Here is a 19,678-nt window from a genome sequence, read left to right on the forward strand (position 1 = left end):
TTTTCTTGGTGCTTAGGAATGTTATTTTTAGCAGAAGAGCTGAGTGCCCTAATGCATCTATAAATATTTATCAAGGGCGATGAATGGAATGGAGTGATAAACCCTGAAACCAACTCTCAGCTTTTCTCCCTGTCTCATCCGAGATGCAACGTTGGTTCTTGGAGGAAAGTGCTCGTTAGGTACCTATAACTCTTTGGGGGAAAGAAAATAAACATACATGGTGGCCACAGGTTTCGTCAAATATAAATATTGTGAATGAGCTGTCAAGAAGGAAAGAAAAGTGAGGATAACCTGGTTCAGTGTGTTAGCTTTAGCCTGCCAAACACCACGCACTTGGGAGGGTTCGTGGCGGTCTTTGTTAGGGTGACCAGGCAGCAAGTGTGAAAAATCGGGACAGGGGGTGGGGGGGTAATAGGAGCCTATATAAGAAAAAGACCCAAAAATCGGGACTGATCCTATAAAATTGGGACATCTGGTCACCCTAGTCTTTGTACACGTTTTCAGTATGATTAGCTGAATCATTACCCAGTCGTTACTCTGTTTGCGGCTGTACAGATGCAAGAAGGGGATTTGTGTTCTGGAATTTTAAAGGATGAAAGTTTTGCTAGTGGCCGGCTCAAGGGCCTGCCGGTATAGACAGGAGGCCATCGGTGGTTAGAGATATTGTGACTGTGGCTTCATCATATCTTCACTGTGGACCCTCCTTTTTGTCCTTGATTTTCATGCACTTCTTCCCCTACTTACCACCCTGATGCCCAAGGTCTGGTTAGTAAAATGCTGGCATCAGAGAAGTTTGCATTGCTCCAGCTGTGAATGGACCAGCAACAGCACAGAGTACCTGGGATCGCTGTCTCACCCACCAAGCCTGCTTTCAGACAGGCAAAGGTCCTCTTGACATTTAACTTCAATAACCACAGCCAACGCTGTGTGCAGAAATCTGTGTGGAAGGAAATATGAATTGTGAACTAGACTAGGCCTTGGGGGATGCCGAAGATGAACTGGAAACAGGCAGTATGTGGTACAGTACATCTGGGAGAGGAGTAGATGAAAGTTTTGCCTTTTGGACGTTCCGAATGAAAACATATGTTTTTCTCCCCTAAATGCCAATAATCTGGGTCAGAGTTATAGTGGAAGGGGAGATGCTGTACATGACCCAGTGACTATGATTTACAGCTTTTCTAGTGAGACAAGGTGGGGGAGGGGATATCTTTTATTGGACCAACTTCTGCTGGGGAGAGAGACAAGCTTTCAAGCTAGTACCACGCCTACCTTGTCTAATATCCTGCGACCGGCATGGCTACAACAACCGTGCATATTGCAGCTTTTCTGTCACATGATTACAATGTGAAAGCAAGCTACATGGACAGACCAAATAGCTGCTCATTCTTTTTTTATGTTTTTCCTGTTTATTCATTTTCCAACGCCTCACGTTTGTTGCCACCATTAGTCTAATATTTAGAGGCTAAAACTTCCACTGTATCTGCTCGTTTTTGCAGCTCTTGGAGGTGAAGACACTTCTCCCTACAAGAAAGGGAATATCTGTCCCTATAGGCTGTCTGCACTGTAACAGATCTACATGACAGTGGCTAAAACAGCAGTGGTTGCCACCACCTTTTCTACACTGGGGCTCTCACCAGTAGAGCTGAACCAGTGGTAACTGTGGTGGGAAATATCCTAGTGCAGATAAGGCCCCAGTGTCTGCAAGTTGGGAGCAGAGGTAACTGTAGTATGATGATGGTGATGCTACATTTCTATAGCACTCTCCATCCCGAAGGACAGTCAGGTGCTTTGATTACAGATTATAGATATTGAGAGGTCGTTGTAACCCCCCAGCAGTGGAATAGCTATTTCACAGCACAGGGCAGCACCACCAGGACCAAATGCACTTTGTTAGCTTTGTTGTTTTCTGCCTACTATAAAAGGAGGAGCATTTCCTCTATCAAAGTTCCAGGAAGCTCATTACACTTGCCCACAAGCATTACAATACTATGATCACGTCTTAGCCTGTTGTAAGCTCAGCTAAGGAACCTGTGGCAGCATTTTCTGTATCAGACTATTAGAGAGTTTGCTTATTCTTCTCTTTATGCTGAACTCTGTGATTGAATAGGCAAGTTCCACTGTGCAGTGAAACATTTCTGCTGCATCTGCTTTTTGTTCATATAACTCTTGACAGGATCAATGGGCTTTTACAGCCAGAGACAGTGCATAGTCTGTGTATATGAAATGTGACCCTGTGTGCCATGGTTCTGGATTACCTCACCCACAGTGCCATATATTTTAGTCTACAAAGTGTTCAGCAAATGCTTCGTATTATTGTAATGAGGGGATCTGCAGGTTGCTTTGCAGTGATACTGTAAGCGTGTCTTACCTGATGTGATACCGAGAGGATGTCCTTGGTTTACCTGACCACTTCTTGCACAGAAGCCGTTTGTGTGTCACTCTCATGCTAGAGTCGCTGGGGAAAAAAAGGCTTTTTTCCCCAAGCACCTTACAATGTTAATACGCCCTGCAAGTAGGAATGGTGAACTGGGGAATTAAATGTCAGGGAGCAGAGAGCCAGTGGATCATTTGCAAACTCCAAGGCCATTTCCCCATATGTGATCATTAAGGCCTAAACTTCAGTTACATTTGTCCTCGTTAACCTGGTCCGCTCCCGAGAGCTTCACTCTGCCATTTGCCCTGAGTCAAGAACATGGTGGCAATCCAGCCTTCTCCTGTTGCCATAGTGCTGCTAGGGAGCACTAGCCAGCAATTCCTAAAGAGAACATGGTGAGGGGGCTGCAGAGTGACCCTGTGGTATTGCCGACTGTCGTGCCCTGTCTTTGGGTGGAACTGGAGTTCTGCTTCCCACTCACTGCTACTCAGTACTGATACCTTTGGTGAGCCCCTCCTTGCCACCTTCCAGCCACTTTGTTCTCCCTTCACTTTGCCATGGAGCTGAGACTGCTCCAAATGCCTGTCTCCTGATGGCAAGAGCAGCACAGGCTCAGGGGAAGGAGGAAGGCACAGACCCGTACAGCTAAGCTTTGAATGTTACTAAATGGGTACCATTGCCCAGAGCTTTTAGGAACCCCTGCAGCATGTCATAGTGAGATAACTTATGTCAGAGCTTGTATGCGCGGCAAGTTACTATGCGGCAAGCCAGCGTGTGAATCTACAGCCCACCAGCTTGCCGCACTCGGGGACATGGCTTCAGTGCAGTGAAAGTCCTGTGCTGGAGCAGTGCCCACAGCGGACGTTACTACGCAGCAAGCTGGAGTGCTGTAGATTCACACCCCGGCTTGCCATGCAGTAACTTGCTGTGTAGACGAGCCCTTGGTGAGCACAGCGTAATTCCTATGTCATGTGCCGTGACACCTGTGATACCTCCTCACTCCGCAATGCAGAGCACTTGCTGTGGTGACATGACATGACATTGTATGGAAGAAAATCACTCACACATGTTAACGTTGGAAACTCTGCTTATAAACTATTGTTTGCCTTGCAATAACTGCCTTAAAGCCCCTGGGCTCAACATTCCAGGCCAGGCTTTAATATATTTTACCGAGCTGTCTTCTCTGGCGTTACTTTACACCACTCTAGTCACACTTGCCCGCACACTTTATTAAGTCTGTTTTTAACCTGTCAGCGAAAACAGCACTTTCCTACCCATCTGTGCTAGTCTTCACTGGACACAAAATTTAACCTTTGGAACCTGGGTGGTGATCTACTCCACTGCACCAGAACGACTCAGCCCCAGATCAATGGAGTAGTAGCCATGTAACAGAGCTAATTTTGATCCTGTGTGTAATATAGCTACCCTACAGAACTCTAGCATGCCACATAGATGGGGTATTGATACTGATGTAATAAGGTGCAGTAAAGCGGGTATCACCCGCACTCTGCCCTCTGGCCCATCTCTGCTGGGACATCTTCAGACATTCCACACCCCTGAGCAGCTTCAAAAGGCTGCCATTGGAAAAAAGTGCATCAAAGAGATGTTTCCTTTTTTCCTTCAGGTGTGGAGCTTTTTCTGCACATGTTCCTGTACGTTTTTTCCAGGATGTGTAATAACATCAAGAGTCACGAGCAAAAAATACAGGGCCTGATATGAAGCCCATTGAAGTCAACAGGAGGCTTTGCATTGCCTTCAGTAGGCTTTGATCAGGCCCATTGTGCAAAGCCACATTGCTCGTTAACGTGCAGTAATGCCATGGCTCTGGCTAGACACCGGCTAGGTACTCGGGAGAAGAGAGGAGTTTTACAGAGATCATTGTCCATCTCCAGTGAAGCTGAATAACTGTGACCGTGTCTCAGTGACGTTTGGTGTGGAAATGTTGGCTGTTTGTTTTGTACCCTCTTCCTATTTCATGTCTTGGTGAGCTTTGACCAAAATGCCTGTTTTCACACTGGAAACGGACAAAAATTCATATTTTGCAGCCATCTCTGCTCAATGTGTCCTATTTTTTTTTATTGAAAATAGCCTTGTTTTCGCTGGGAAAAGGGCCCATTTTTTGAGCAAATACTGTACAAAACAGTGAAGGAGTTTTTTTGTGTGGAAGGGGGGCAAATGGACCCCTTCTTGTCTTCACAATGCACTGCCATAGGGTGGCAACAGCAGCCCTATGGCAACCTCTGCGTGTGGTGGGGCCTTGGGCTCCCCGTCTGTACCCAAGTGCATGTTACCTCTGCAGTCTGGCCTACTTCTGTTCTCTAAGAAATGACCCCTCCGAAGTGCCGTACATAGAAAGTACAGTTTGTCCCTGCTCTGCTCTGTTTGTAAGGGATGCTTGAACATGCTCTTGGGGCTGAAACTTCATTGCTGGATGTTGGGCTCTGCCCCCAATTCTTGTGTTTGACATGGATAGTGTGGTGACTTCTTAAAGAAGAGGCCATCTCCAGTGACGGCTCAGCCACTGTATGTAGTAGTGCAGACTGAGGACTATGCTATGTGTAAACAGGTGCAGTGAAGGTGACCGGAAGGTATGTCCACAATGCAGAACTGCAGCATAAAGACAACAGCTGTGCCTAAGCCTCCCAATTAATTGTCGCTTGGTCTGAGGATTGTAACTGGCTGAGATGTGGCTAGGAGATTATGCCTCCCACAGGTGGCGGAAGCTCGCTTTGGGGGGGTGGAGGGATTGCAGGGGGATGTGTGTGGAATGATGTGTGTGGGCAGAAATATAGATCAGCCCCCACAATGTTTCTGTTGCTTGCCCCCACCGTCCCCTGGTTCAGCTGCCCCAGATGCCTCGTCCTTCCTGGCGATGGGAGAGAACACCCGAACACACAGCTTTGTGTGCGCTTTGAGCACCACCTTGTCCGCTCAGCTCAGCTCAGCCACCCAGCCTGTCACATTCAGTGATAAAATGTTCCAAGTAACCCACGGAGGCTCGTGCATTGTGCTGTTTAACTAAGGAAGGAAAATTCCTTTGGCTTTATGCAGTGCATCTTACTACAGGCTTAAAAAGAAAACCATTCTCGAGCTGGGCAAAACGGTCGCCGTTCCAAGGGCAGGGATTAGTGCATCCCCCTGCGGCATGGCCTGCTGTGGAGGGAGCCCTGCAGTGAGGTGTGGAACCAGTACAGCAGCATGCGATGAGTGTTACCATGGAAATGTCTATAGAACAGCTGTCTGGGCGGGGCCTACCACAGCAACGATGCCGTGAGGAAAGCCAGAGCTGACGCGGCTCCCTGCACAGCATTGCACAAGGGAAGGGAACTGCCTTTTAAAACGCACCGGGTTTTGGACCTAGCTAAACTTTTCAGCTCTGTGATGGAATTGTGGGTTCGTCAGCCAATATCACCTCGTGTTTGTTGGGGAGGTGAATTCCCTGTTAGTCCTGGGTAGCAGAAGCTGGAGTTTCATGACACAGCTAGCGTAGTCTGCACTGGCAGGTAGCACTGGGAGCAGCGTACTCTCAGATGTGAGTCTCCCTCATGCTATTTTCCACATAAAATTACTATGTCAATGATGTATAAAAGGAAGAAAATTGGCTTCAGCAACTCATACAGAGTTCAGCATATGTGTGCTCAGTGGATGTCCAGTTCCTTCAGAGACCCTGCCAACTTGCAGCCCCTACATGTAAAACAAAGCCAGGCTCATTCACATCCGGTCTGGTGGCCACAAGCAGAGCTGGCAGGGACCACACCCTTTTCTTCCATGTACTGCATAGAAATCTGCCTTGGGATTCGAGACTGCTGTGGAATGACTGTACTATTTCAAATTTACGTGTGTGTGTGTGTGTAATAAATCCATGCGCGTGGGTGGGTGTGAGTGCATGTCTGTGTGGGTGTTCCATAAATAAATGTTAAAAACGAGATTCTGTACATGTTGGGAATGTGTCTAATATAAATCTGTAAACTGGAAGCCATGTTCTGTCATCTGCCAAATATTTAATAAATTAGTCCCATCCCTATGGGGGTCTCTTGTCTGTGATGACCATAGAAAAATATATTTGAGATGTACATGAAACAGCAAAGCTGTTTTAACATGAACTTACTGCTCCAGAATAAAAGCAGCTGCCCATAGTTCATTGTGTCTTTCTGTTAAATACCAGAGCCAGGAGAGTATGCACATCTGTCATGAATACAGGTCAAATGGAACAAACCAGACCTGCTCGTGATAGGGGCGCCTGCAACTCCATACTCATCTGGGAGCTCAGAAAGGGTCAGTGCCTAAAGCCCCTTTCAAGATACTTCCTTTCCTGGATGATCTCAGGGCTCAGTGTTATTCAATAGTTAGGACCCTACCGAATTCACAGCCATGAAAAACGCATCATGGACCGTGAAATCTGGTCTCCTCCCATGAAATCTGGTCCTTTGTGTACTTTTACACTATTCTATAGAGATTTCACAAGGAGACCAGTGTTTCTCAAACCGGGAGTCCTGACTCAAAAGGGGCTCACAAGGTTATTTTAGGGGGGTCACGGAATTGCCACTCTTACTTCTGCGCTGCCTTCAGAGCTCGGCGGCTGGAGAGCAGTGGCTGTGGGCCGGGTGCCCACCTCTGAAGGCAGCACCCCACCAGCAGCAGCACAGAAGTAGGGGTGGCAATACCATACCGTGCCATCCTTCCTTCTGTGCTGCTGCCTTCAGAGCTGGGTGGCCGGAGAGTGGTGGATGCTGATCAAGGGTCCAGCTCTGCAGGCAGCAGCACAGAAGTAAGGGTGGCAATACCATACCTGCCATTCTTTCTTCTGCGCTGCTGCTGGCGGCGACTCTGCCTTCAGAGCTGGGCTCCCAGCCAGCAGCCGCCACTCTCCAGCCACCAGCTCAGCCCAGAAATAAGGGTAGAAGTGCTGCAAGCTCCCCTACAATAACCTTGCGACCCCCCCACCACAACTCCTTTGGGGTCAGGACCCCTACAGTTACAACACTGTGAAATTTCCTGAAATCATGACATTTATGATTTTTTAAATCTTATGACTGTGAAATTGACCAAAATGAACCGTGAATTTGGTAGGACCCTATCAGTAGTATTTACCCCACAAAAGAGGATGGATTTTAAAGGTCAGCAAACATACTATAGCACAGGGGTTCTCAAACCGGTGGTCGCAAGGTTATTACATGGGGGGCCGCAAGCTGTCAGCCTCACCCTAAACCCCACTTTGCATTCAGCATTTATAATGGTGTTAAATATATAAAACAGTGTTTTTAATTTATACGGGGGGAGGTCGCACTCAGAGGTTTGCTATGTGAAAGAGGTCACTGGTACAAAAGGTTGAGAACTACTGCTATAGCGTATATAGATTTAGGTACATGTGGCCATCACTCCTACTGAAGCCCTTTAAAAACTTTGTACAAGAGCTTGGAAGGAGGGTAGGATTACCACCCTTACCAATAGGCAGTGAGTGGAGTTAAACTGATCCTACCATAATTTAATTACGGATTCCATAGAGTACCAGTTTGAAATCTATCCGACTCCATATGAGCTAGACATACCCAAATTAAACTACAAAGCATACAATTATCTGTAAAGAACGTGACCAATTTTACTAAACTTTAAGAGCGAGTAGTAAGCAGCTCTGTTGCAATTGTTTAGCGTCCTATCTATCCAGGCATTTCTGTCCCTATCCTCGTAGTGTCTAGGCACCTAGCCATGTTTGCTCCTCACCTGTTGCCCATGCAAAGTACATAAAGATCAGGAATGTCCTGGAACAATGTGTTCTTCAAGTAGTGTCCTGTGGGTGCCCTACTTGTGGTGTGCTCACGCCCTTGGCGCCTTACATCAGAGATTTTCGGCAGTACTGCCCGTTCAGCCCATGCATGCTCCCTACGCTTTCTCGTGCCCTGCTCCTAGGCTATGTAAGGCAGCTTGGATGAATCATTCTCAGGTCCTTCTCAACTGCCTCAGCCCGAGATGGAGTGTTAGTGTGCCTTACTACTTGAAGGCTACAACGTAGTCTAGTTATCTTTATTATATTATGTTCTTTATTTATTTTAGTAAGTGGTTATGGGGGGATTTCTCTTGATCCCTTTTCCCTTTAAGGAGGGTGGAACCTTCCCCTTTCACAATAACCATTGCCCCAGGGTATGCCAGGCTCTCCAGGCTTCAAGAGGTGCATCTCTTGCTGGGAGTCCATCCGGGTTGTTGATGGGCATCAATCCTTCCAGTCAAGGATAGGGGCCCTGGCAGAAACAGATGCATCCTGGAGGCAAATGCCTGGCTTCAAGAATGGTGTCACCAGGAGGGCTTCAGCTTCCTTGACCACGGGATGCTGTTCCAGGAAGAAGGACTGATAAGCAGAGATGGGTCCATCTGTCAAGTAAGGGAAAGAGCATATTTGGATACAGACTGGCTAACCTAGTGAGGAGGGCTTTAAACTAGGTTTGAAGAGGGGCAGATGACCAAAGCCCTCAGGTAAGTCAAGAACATGGAGACCTGGGAGAAGGTTTGGAATTTGGGGGAAGGTTTGGAGTTTGCGCGAACGGCGGTGGCGGAGTCGACGGGGGAGCCGCGGACTTTGATCCCGCGCCGTGAGGACGGGTAAGTACTTCGAACTAAGGTACTTTGAGTTCAGCTACGCTATTCGCGTAGCTGAACTTGCGTACCTTAGTTCGAACCCCCGCCCCTAGTGTAGACCAGGTCTTAGATGGCTGTATACTAATGCAAGAAGTATGGCGAATAAGCAGAAAGAACTCAAAATGCTAGTAAATAAACACAACTATGACATAGTTGGCATCACAGAGACCTAGTGGGATAATACGCATGACTGGAATATTGGTATAGAAGGATATAGCTTGCTCAGGAAGGACAGGCAGGGAAAAAAGGGAGGAGGTGTTGCCTTATATATTAAAAATGTGTATGCTTGGCCTGAGGTTGAGATGGAAATAGGAAACAGACTTGTTGAAAGTCTCTGGGTAAGGATGAAAGGGGTAAAAAGGGTGATGTCATGGTAGGGGTCTACTACAGACCACCTAACCAGGAAGAAGAGGTGGATGAGGCTTTTTTTAAACAGCTAACAAAATCATCCAAAGCACAGGACTTGGTGGTGATGGGGGACTTCAACTACCCAGACATCTGTTGGGAAAATAACACAGCAGGGCACAGATTATCCAATAAATTCTTGGAATGTATCAGAGACAATTTTTTTATTTCAGAAGGTGGAGACAGCTACCAGGGGAGAGGCTGTTATACATTTGATTTTGACAAATAGGGAGGAACTGGTTGAGAATTTGAAAGTGGAAGGCAGCTTGGGTGAAAGTGATCATGAAATGATAGATTTCAGAGCGGTAGCGGAGTTAATCTGTATCATCAAAAATAACGAGGAGTCCTTTTGGCACCTTAGCGACTAACAAATGTATTCATCTGATGAAGTGGGTTTTAGCCCACGAAAGCTTACGCCCAAATAGATTTGTTAGTCTCTAAGGTGCCACAAGGACTCTTCATTGTTGTTGTTTTGAAATGATAGAGTTCATGACAAAGTGGGTATTCGCCCACGAAAGCTCATGCTCCAATAAGTCTGTTAGGCTATAAGATGCCACAGGACTCTTTGTCGGCTTTTACAGATCCAGACTAACACGGCTACCCCTCTGATACTTGACACCATGATTCTAAGGAATGGTAGGAGGGAGAACAGCAAAATAAAAACAGTGGATATCAAGAAGGCAACTTCAGCAAACTCAGGGAGTTGGTAGGTAAGATCCCATGGGAAACAAGTCTAAGCAGAAAAACAATAGAAGACAGTTGGCCATTTTTCAAAGAGACACTATTAAGGGCACAAGAGCAAAGTATCCCACTGCGTAGAAAAGATAGGATGTATGGCAAGAGACCATGCTGGCTTAACCAGGAGATCTTCAGTGATCTAAAAATCAAAAAACAGTCCTACAAAAAGTGGAAACTAAGTCAAATTACAAAGGATGAATATAAACAATTAACACAAGTATGTAGGAACAAAATTAGGCCACAGCACATAACGAGATCAAACTAGCTAGAGACATAAAGGGTAACAAGAAAACGTTCTACAGATACATTAGAAGCAAGCGGAAGACCAAGGACAAGGTAGGCCGGTTACTCAATGGGGGAGGGGAATAAAAACAGAAAATGTGGAAATGGCAGAGGTGCTTAATGACGTTTTTGTTTCGGTTTTCACCAAGAAGATTGGTGGCGATTGGATGGCTAGCATAGTAAATGCCAGTGAAAATGAGGTAGGATCAGAAGAGGCTAAAATAGGGAAAGAACAAGTTAAAAATTACTTAGACAAATTAGATGTCTCGTGTCACAAGGGCCTGATGAAATGCATCCTAGAATACTCAGGGAGTTGACTGAGGAGATTAGCAATTATCTGAGCCATTAGCAATTATCTTTGAGAAGTCATGGAAAACTGAAGAGATTCCAGAAGACTGGAAAAGGGAAAATCTAGTGCCCATCTATAAAAAGGGAAATAAGGACAACCCAGGGAATTACAGACCAGTCAGCTTAACTTTTGTACCCGGAAAGATAATGGAGCAAATAATTAAGCAATCAGTTTCCAAACATCGAGGAGATAATGTGATAAGTAACAGCATAGATTTGTCAAAAACAAATTGTGTCAAACCAACCTGATAGCTTTCTTTGACAGGGTAACAAGCCTTGTGGATGGGGGGAAGTGGTAAACGTGGCATGTCTTGACTTTAGTAAAGCTTTTGATGCTGTCTCACATGACCGTCTCATAAACAAACTAGGGAAATACAACCTAGATAGAGCTACTATAAGGTGGGCGCAAAGTTGGTTGGAAAACCATCCCCAGAGAGTAGTTATCAGTGGTTCACAGCCATGCTGGATGGGCATAACGAGTGGAGTCCCACAGGGATCACTTTTGGGTCCGGTTCTGTTCAATATCTTCATCAATGATTTAGATAATGGCATAGAGAGTACACATATAAAGTTTGCGGACGATACCAAGCTGGGAGGGGTTGCAAGTGTTTTCGAGGATAAGATTAAAATTCAAAGTGATCTGGACAAACTGAAGAAATGGTCTGAAGTAAATAGGATGAAATTCAATGAGGACAAATGCAAAGTGCTCCATTTAGGAAGGAACAATCACTCCACTCTCGTCACCACTGTCTAGGGTGGCTTTGGAAAGGGCGGCCAAGAGATGGACGTCTCTATTCTCCCCTTCTCAGTCCCCGAGCCAACCAGCCCCTCCCCATCTCGCATTCCGACCCACGCGCCAAAACACATTGATTTAAACACCAGAGCAGCCCTTTGGCCGGGGCAACACACTCCTCTTTCCATGATGTCTGTGCCAAGATGAACTGCCAATTGCCTCTTTCCATGACATTTGTGCCAGGATGAACCATGCTGGCATTTCCCTCTTTCCAATAGCTCCTCCATTGTATTGATGGCTGCTCTGCTGGGACTGAAGTGCTGGGAAACACCTTTAATCTCAACCCCTTTTCATCTGAGCCGGGTTTGCTGTTCAGCAGCAGCAGCAGCACATGATGGTGTGATGTTTAAAATCTCTGAGCTTCACTGAGTATAAACCATGTGGATCTTCACAAAGGCCACGAGCCTCACACTTCCAGCACGAAAAGCTGACCGGGATCCACTTGCTTGCGGCTCACCCAACGAGGTCAAAGATGTGGTGGAGGCTTGTGTCTGAGGGGTTACTGCACGTAATGAGCTCTGGGCCATCAAGGGTCAATGTCCTTGAAATCAATGGGAGATGAGGGTGGTCAGCATGTTCAGGATCAAGCCCCCTCTGAGTAGTTTGCATGGAGTAAATTAGGCGAATGAGTCTAATCAGGAAAGGCAGGCCATGGACGCAGCAAAAGCAGGCCCCGCTTTGGGCCAGGAGCAGAGGCACGCAGGGAATGGGATGGCTGCAGCAGACTAAGGGGATTATTTGCACAGATCCTCTCTTTTTTACATGGAATTATTAGGGCTGGTTAAAAAGATTTTTTTAAATGTTAAAATACTTTTCAACTGGCATTAGCAAGCAAAATAACCCAGTCCGGGGTGTCAGGTCATTTATACATGCCAGGCCCCCCGGGCTGAAGTGGGACAACTTCCCACACTGTCAGTGATGGAGAAAACACCTGGCCTTCAGCCTCATGCCTCCTCCTTGCATTCCTGGGGCATATGGTTGCCTTGTATCTCAGGAACAGCAAGAACAAGGTGGGGAGAACAGTCTGGCTGGAGAAGGGCTCTTAGCCTGGAAGCTCCTTGGGGCAGGTACCGTTTGTTATGCGTTTGTACAGCAGCAAGCACAAGGGGCCCCAGGCTCTGAGTTGGGCCCCTAGTGCTCTGGCAATATATATATATCAACGATTACCAGTGAGCTGTATGTCCATATACACGGACTCTCCTGGCCATGCAAACTCACGGGGCACTAGTCATGTGAGTAGTAACAGCCACATTCCTCACTGGTATAAATCTGACCAGGGCTGAGTGAACTCAGCTCTGACCCACAAGTAACAAGCTGCCCAAGGAAGAACTGCGAGAGTAAGAGAAGTGCTTCATCCACTCTTCCTACAGACCCTTTTTTGTACTGACTTTATGAACAGAGGGTCCCTAGTGTTGCAATTAGATGGTGGGAAACATTGTGTGCATGATGTGATTAGAGAAACTGGAACTCCAGCATCACTTGGGAGGGAGCTAAGAATGCATATTCAGCATTCATTGCTCTTCAGAGGGCTCATGGCAGGGGAAGCAGGGCTCAGAGATCACCATAGTTAACAAGCCCCAGAACCCTCGACCCTAACGTTTCTGAAGGCAGCTCTGCATTAAGAATTCAGCCCCTCTCCCATTACATATTTTGAGGCTGGAAGTGGCATGATGAGAAAAACAAGCATCCATCTTGAAACCAGAACCACCTGGGGCTGTGAGCAAGCGTGAGCAGAATTAGCTTCTCCTAATTCTAGAGAAAGGGTCCATGTCTTTCCTCTAATTCTTCTAATCCCTAAAACAAATGAATGGCTGGGCACAGGGAATTAAATCGGAAGTGCGTGGAATGCCAAGCTGGGGCCAGGAAGCACAGGGGATATGGTCAGCATCTGGTGCCCATAAAACAGTGGATTCCAACTGCCATCGGCTCCCCTTTTCATGTGACATCTCTTCCAAAGGGAAGGATTTCAAAGCCGCTCAAAGCAGTATTGTGTTTGGGGATCAAAAGTGCAGTCCTGGATGTTTGATGTCAATGGCAGTTTTATCAATGATTTCAGCGGTTGTTTATATTCCCCTCTAGAGACTTGGGATCAAATCTTGGTCTGTATTACACCTGAAAATTCAATGGGTGCCAGTGAACTAGAACATTTGTTTGATGCTGTTCCAAGCAGGCCCAGGACAGCGGCAGCAGGGGAAGGGGGCAAGATCAAGCATCAGCAGAGAAATGAGTGAAGGGCCCAGAACTGAAAGAGGTGGTCAGGACTGAGGTGCAACTGCAGGGCCAGGAACACGCTCCGGACTAGAACGGGGTGGGGTTTCAGATTAAGATTGAAGTGCATTGGCAGGGCTGGGGGGGGGGGGGGGACGGCCAGGGCTGGAACTGCAAGGGAGGCTGTGACTTGGGCTGAGAAGCACCAACAGAGCTGGAGCCCAAGGCTGGACAGGCAGGGGCCAGTGGGTCAGGACTGAGGGGCACCGGCAGAGCTGTGAGAGGAGCCCAAGGCTGGACAGGCCAGGGGCGGTGGGGCAGGACTGAGGGGCACCGGCGGAGCTGTGAGAGGAGCCCAAGGCTGGACAGGCCGGGGGCGGTGGGGCAGGACTGAGGGGCACCGGCGGAGCTGTGAGAGGAGCCCAAGGCTGGACAGGCCGGGGGTGGTGGGTCAGGACTGAGGGGCACCGGCGGAGCTGCGAGAGGAGCCCAAGGCTGGACAGGCGAGGGCGGTGGGTCAGGACTGAGGGGCACCGGCGGAGCTGTGAGAGGAGCCCAAGGCTGGACAGGCCGGGGGCGGTGGGGCAGGACTGAGGGGCACCGGCAGAGCTGTGAGAGGAGCCCAAGGCTGGCCAGGCCGGGGGTGATGGGTCAGGACTGAGGGGCACCGGCAGAGCTGCGAGAGGAGCCCAAGGCTGGACAGGCCGGGGGTGGTGGGTCAGGACTGAGGGGCACTGGCAGAGCTGTGAGAGGAGCCCAAGGCTGGACAGGCCGGGGGCGGTGGGGCAGGACTGAGGGGCACCAGCCGAGCTGCGAGAGGAGCCCAAGGCTGGACAGGCCGGGGGCAGTGGGTCAGGACTGAGGGGCACCGGCAGAGCTGCGAGAGGAGCCCAAGGCTGGACAGGCGAGGGCGGTGGGGCAGGACTGAGGGGCACCGGCAGAGCTGCGAGAGGAGCCCAAGGCTGGCCAGGCCGGGGGTGATGGGTCAGGACTGAGGGGCACTGGCAGAGCTGCGAGAGGAGCCCAAGGCTGGACAGGCCGGGAGCAGTGGGTCAGGACTGAGGGGCACCGGCGGAGCTGCGAGAGGAGCCCAAGGCTGGCCAGGCCGGGGGTGATGGGTCAGGACTGAGGGGCACTGGCAGAGCTGCGAGAGGAGCCCAAGGCTGGACAGGCCGGGGGCGGTGGGTCAGGACTGAGGGGCACTGGCAGAGCTGCGAGAGGAGCCCAAGGCTGGACAGGCAGGGGGCGGTGGGGCAGGACTGAGGGGCACCGGCAGAGCTGTGAGAGGAGCCCAAGGCTGGACAGGCCGGGGGTGGTGGGTTAGGACTGAGGGGCACTGGCAGAGCTGCGAGAGGAGCCCAAGGCTGGACAGGCGGGGGCGAGCCCAAGGCTGGTCAGGACTGAGGGGCACCGGCAGAGCTGGGGTGAACCCGTGGCTGGGACAGCAGTGTGGATTGCTTTAAGATCACTGCTATTTGTCCCTCTAATTCCTGCCCTATTGCAGCAGCCTCCAGCAGAAAACAGGATCTCTAACCTCGTTTGGAAACATGCTCCAGAAGCCAAACTGGCTAGTAAGGGCTTCCAGGGTAGCAGCAGAAAGTGCAGTCTCCCACCGCGCACTGAGATAATCACCCCCACTGCTTCCACCTGTTGCTCAGTCTGGGCTTTATCCCTCAGTGGGTAAAGTGCCCTCACTGCCTGTAAAACCCGTGGGAGCTGAGCACCTCTCAGGAAGCTCTCCACGTAGAGCAGGATTAGGCACCAAAGGAATCAAAGACCCAAACCAAACTCTGCTCCTCTCAGAGTGCTGGCCCAAGACCTCCCATGTCTGCTCAGCAAGCTGGCTTTGGAAAGCAGAGGTTACTCACCGTTCACAGTAACTGGAGTTCTTCAAGATGTGTGTCCCGATGGGTGCTCCACTTCTTGTGTCCTCAGACCCGGATAGGCACTATGCTTCCTCATGTCCTGCTCCAAAGCTATAGAGAGCAGGGCTGGTGAACCACCCTCCTCCTTCTGTACTGCAAAATCCCCAGAGGAAACCCCAAAGCCGAGGGGAATGAGGGCAGGTAGTGCAGCACCCATAGGGACTCACAGCTCAAAGAACTGCAGTTACTGCAGAAGGTGAGCATCCTCTCCTTCTTTGAGCAGTGTCCTATGGGTGCTCCACTTCAGGTCACTATTGAGTAGTACTCTCAGCTGGAGGGCAGGGGGGCTTTGGACTGCATTTCCAACAGCAGCATCCAATCTAGAAGACTGGTCCACTGCACAATGCTTGGAAAAGGTATGGATGGATGTCCAAGTGGCGGGCTTACAAATGTCCCGAATATGAACATTCTTGAGTAATACTAGAGATGTAGACAGAGATCATGTGAAATGGGCCAAACCCCTAGAAGGAGGTTGTTTCATAGCATAATATCATACAATCAAAAATCCACCAGGAGTGTCTGTGGGTGGAAATTGCTGAACCATCAGACCTATCCACAATAGCCACACACAGTCTGAATGGGCAGATGGATAACCTAGCTGATGTGAAACTTGGACGACATCCTGGGGAAAAGTTTAGGGCATGGACACAACAAAACTTTGTCCTTGAAAAATACTGTAAATGGTGGGTCCATTAGAGCCCCTATTTTCCCAACCCTTTGAACAAAGGTGATAGCCACCAAAAAGGCTGTCTTCAGAGACAAATTAATGAGGGACGAAGTAGCCATTGGCTCAGAGAGAGGGCATATAAGGCATCTAAATCCTAAATTCAAATCCCAGATAGGAGTGGGTTCCTTAAAATGTGGGAACAGGTTCTGTAATCCTCTGAGAAACCTTACAATTTAGGATAAGCGAAGAGTGAGACTCCCTCCACTGGGGAAAGAAAGGCTGCTCATAGATAATCCTGGTTTTTTTAGCTCTAAGAGGTACTCAAGAATGATAAAGAAGGGAAAGTGAGCAGATGGAACACTTCTCTGGACACACCAAAGGCTGAACCTTTCCCACTTGAGGAGATAAGTGTATCTTCCTGGAATCATTCCGACTGTTCAATGATATCTGTTGTACCTCCTTAGAACAAGTAGACTCTATTCCCATGAACCATCAAGGAGCCAAGGTTTGAGATGAAGAATCTTCAGGTGGAGTGAAGAATCCAACCAGCATCTTGGGAAAGAACATGTGGAATGGATGGAAGGCTGATTGCCTAACAGGCTAGGAGAATCAGGTCAGAATACCAGATCTGTCTGGGGCACATTGGGACTATTAATATGATCCAGGCTTTGTTGTGCTTGATCTTGTTTTACAGTGGCAGCCATGTTAGTCTGTATCAGCAAAAAGAATGAGGAGTACTTGTGGCACCGTAGAGACTAACAAATTTATTTAAGCATAAGCTTTCGTGGGCTAAAACCCACTTCATTGGATGCATGCAGTGGAAAATACAATAGGAAGATATATATATATACACACACAGAGAGAACATGAAAAAATGGGTGTTGCCATACCAACTATAACAAGAGTAATCAGTTAAGGTGGGCTATTGTCAGCAGGAGAAAAAAAACTTTTCTAGTGATAATCAGGATGGCCCATTTCCAAGAGTTGACAAGAAGGTGTGAGTAACAGTAGGGGGAATAGTTCTACTTTGTGTAATGACCCATCCACTCCCAGGCTTTATTCAAGCCTAATTTAATGGTGTCCAGTTTGCAAATTAATTCCAGTTCTGCAGTTTCTCGTTGGAGTCTGTTTTTTTGTTGTACTGTTGCAACTTTTAGGTCTGTAATTGAGTGACCAGGGAGGTTGAAGTGTTCTCCGACGGGTTTTTGAATGTTACAATTCTTGACGTCTCATTTGTGTCCATTTATTCTTTTGGGTAGAGACTGTCCGGTTTGGCCAATGTACAGTCTCTATGCAAAAGAATAAATGGACACAAATCAGACATCAAGAATTATAAAAACTCCTGGTCACTCAGTTACAGACCTAAAAGTGGCAATAATACAACAAAAAAACTTCAAAACCAGACCCCAATGAGAAACTGCTGAATTGGAATTAATTTGCAAACTGGCCACCATTAAATTAGGCTTGAATAAAGACTGGGAGTGGATGGGTCATTAAACAAAGTAGAACTATTCCCCCTACTGTTATTCACACGTTCTTGTCAATTGTTGGAAATGAGCCATCCTGATTATCACTACAAAAGTTTTTTTTTCTCCTGCTGACAATAACCCACCTTAACTGATTACGAGATTTGTTAGTCTCCAAGGTGCCACAAGTGCTCTTGGTTCTTTTTGTTGATCTTGTTTATCACTTTCAGAATCAGGGGCTTTGGAGGAAACACATATAAAAGGCCTCTGGTCCATGGAATGAGGAAGGTGTCTCTCAAAGAGAGAGGGCCCAATCTCCCGCTCAAGCAAAAGTGTTTGCATTTCCTGTTGGTCACAGCAGCAAAGAGGTCTGTTTCTGGAACTCCCCAAGCCAGAAAGATTTGACTGAGAATCCAACTCCCATTTGTAATCCTGGAGAAGTGACTGGTGAGGTCGTTGGCTATCCTGTTTTGTATCTCTGGCAGATAAGCGGATGAAATAAGGATGCAGTTGGCTATGCACCAGTTCCAGAGCTTTACTACTTTGTCACAAAGGGAAGAGGAACTGGCTGCTCCTTGTCAGTTGATATAGAACATGCACGATATGTTGTCTGTCAGGATCTTTATGGACCGGTTTCTGATTAAAGGCAAAAAGTGGTTTCAGGCATTCCTGACTGCCCTTAGCTCGAGGAGGTTGACGTGTAGCTATGCCTCTTGCGCAGACCATTTGCCCTGAGTGGCGTGCCATCCCAAATGCACTCCCCTAACTCATCAGGGCTGCCTCTGTCATTATGGCAGTAGAAGGAGGAGGTTGAACAAATGGAATCCCCACACAGACTTTTCTGAGTCTTTCCACCAACAGAAAGTCTCGTACCTGATGAAGGACTGACACCAACTTGTCCAGACTGTTTGTTTGGAGTATAGCCAGTCCTGTAAACATTGAAGGTGGAGCCTGACATATGACATCACAAAGCTGAAAGTTGCCATGTGTCCGAGTAACTGACGATAACTTCTTACTGATGTCTGTGGACTAATTTCAATTTTTGAGATGAGCTTTGCTAACACTGAGAATCTGTTGGAGGGAAGATAAGCCCTGACTGCTATTGCATGTAAGGAGGCACCTATGAACTCTGTTCTTTGAACCAGGCTCAGAGTAGATTTCTCGATGTTGAGCTGCAAACCGAACTCGCAGACTAGGGATCTCATCATCTTGATGAAGGCAAAAACCTCACTGTAAGATCTGCCCTTGAGTAGCCAGGCATCGAGGTATGATTATCCCCAGCTGTCGAAGGGAAGCTGCGATCACTTGCCAATACTTTTGAGAACACTCTTGAGGCAGATGAAAGGCCTAATGGAAGCACTTGATACTGAAAGTGATCCTGACCTACCAAAAAACACAGGAACCATTTGTGAGATGGGTGAATCGTGATATGAAAACGGTGATCCTGAAGTTCAAGGACTAAAAACCAATCCCCCAGTTCTAATAATGGAATTACAGCTGCCAGTCACCATCCTGAATTTTCTGTGATTTCATAAAATTGTTTAGGAGTCTTAGATCTAAGATTGGTCTCCACCCTCCATTCTTGTTTGGGACCAGAAAGTAGCTGGAGTAAAACACTCCTCCCTCCGTGCTAAACTGGAACCAGTTCCTGTTCACAGAAGGGAGTAGACTTCTTGCTTTAAGAGATATTTGTGAGAGGGGTCCCTGAAGAGGAATGGGGAAGGGGAGTGGGCATAGGGGAGGAAGATAAAATGGATAACATACCCCAATCTTATAACCTCCAGCACCCATAGGCGCAGACTCTGTGGATGCTCCAGGATTGGAGCACCCATAGGGAAAAAA

At 47.9% G+C, this 19,678-nt stretch overlaps 1 protein-coding gene across 12 annotated transcripts in view; it reads left to right on the forward strand.

Moving 5' to 3' along the window:
* DTNB (dystrobrevin beta) overlaps nt 1–19,678 on the forward strand; it is a 387,737-nt gene that overhangs the window by 364,199 nt on the left and 3,860 nt on the right. For 4 of the 12 annotated variants that reach the window (XM_039528641.1, XM_039528639.1, XM_039528642.1 and 1 more), the window contains one exon: nt 17–6,494. The gene's annotated coding sequence lies outside the window, so the exon portion shown is untranslated. Of the gene's footprint in view, nt 1–16; nt 6,496–16,834; nt 16,984–19,678 lie in introns of those variants that run through there. The other 8 variants (XR_005595609.1, XR_005595610.1, XR_005595613.1 and 5 more) reach the window with 5 other exon arrangements.

Source organism: Mauremys reevesii, linkage group 3 (genome assembly GCF_016161935.1).
Source record: "Mauremys reevesii isolate NIE-2019 linkage group 3, ASM1616193v1, whole genome shotgun sequence".
Taxonomy (NCBI): domain Eukaryota; kingdom Metazoa; phylum Chordata; order Testudines; family Geoemydidae; genus Mauremys; species Mauremys reevesii.